The following is a 1,407-nucleotide window of genomic DNA, read 5'->3' as shown; positions in this document are numbered from 1 at the left end:
CCTCATGAAACATACACTCATCCGATATGCATTAGGGATGCACAATATGGATTTTCTTTTTATCAGCTGATATGAGAACTGATAATGACCTGCCTCTCACTGCCGACACCGATAAGTTGCCTGATAATTCTGTATTTAAAAGCAGTTCATAACCTGAAGTTTATGCACTGCTGAGAAAGAATGAGATGTGGTGAGAAAAGCTGGATAATTTAAACATTTCTCACTCTTCAAATGTTTTATTTTTTCAAAAAGTTTTTTAAAAACTTGACAAATATGGCCTATATAGAACATAAAGCCTATTAATTGTTTTACATAAGAAGTCCAAATAACTAATAATCTCAACTCATAATTTATTGTCTGTAATTTAATTATCCTGGCAAATTAAAATACATTTCCCATTATGGGCTGATAAATATATTTGTCCTGATAATTTTTGTTCATCCCTAATTTTTTAGATGAGTATCTTTCAGTTTATTTAAAATTTTCTGTTGGTTGTATTTTCTTTACTGTATCTTATTTTACTTGCGCACTCAATTTCTCCTGAAGGAGCCTTGTGTAACACACAGATTGACAAATGGGCCGAATTCCTCTCTGGTTGCAGTAAACAGCGAATGCACAGTAATCCGGTTAGAAGAGTGAATGTCAAAGGCATACGATGGCAGTGATTTACGGTGCTAAAAAGTTATGATGATGATTATTATTATTATTATTATTATTATTATTATTATTATTTTGGTACAGCAGAATGATAAATCCCATCCTCACAAAAATCAAGTAGGACTGTCTTTATTTCTCTTTAATTGGGTTTTTTATTTAGCAGGATTTGTTTATGACATGAAGGGTTCTTAAAGCGCTTCCACACTGATGGTCCACCCACACAGGTGTTTTCACTTATCTGACTGATTAGATCTCTTCTCAGGGCTGTGTGGGCGTTCACAGACTGCACTTGATCAGCATCTTCATTACTCTCCTGTTATTTCTGTTGCACATTACTTACACCTTAATAACTGAGGTTCAGATCGACACGTTTTCCTCCCATCACCATCTAATAAAGGCATAAAAAGAACTATCACCTGCAGAACTGTGACACTGTGTCAATGTGCAGCCAGGTCGTTATATTGGTTGTATCCTTTTATGTATAAAACTGCACAGCAAAATGAAAGAAGCACTGTTAAAAGGAAGGATGCTGATTGGCTGCAGTGAGCACAAGAACAATGATAAAGGGCACTGGCAGGTAAATGTTGGATAAAAAGTTACATAATTTACAGTTTTCTGGCATTCTGTTGTTCATAGATAGCTCTCGCAGTGTGTGCTTACAAACCTGCCCACATTATTTCCTGTCTCACCTCTTTGAGCCACAGTGAGCTGGGTCTGACCTCACCTTTTATCAGTATATGAACTTTGGTT

General features: G+C 35.7%; 1 protein-coding gene across 1 annotated transcript in view; it reads left to right on the top strand.

The window, feature by feature from the left end:
- Nucleotides 1-1,407, top strand: part of mrpl57 (mitochondrial ribosomal protein L57) — a 3,285-nt gene that overhangs the window by 534 nt on the left and 1,344 nt on the right. The window lies entirely within an intron of this gene.

Source organism: Morone saxatilis, unplaced genomic scaffold (assembly GCF_004916995.1).
Source record: "Morone saxatilis isolate NCDOM2014 unplaced genomic scaffold, NCSU_SB_2.0 Contig19, whole genome shotgun sequence".
NCBI lineage: Eukaryota > Metazoa > Chordata > Actinopteri > Moronidae > Morone > Morone saxatilis.
This window is presented reverse-complemented; position numbering and strand designations above follow the sequence as displayed.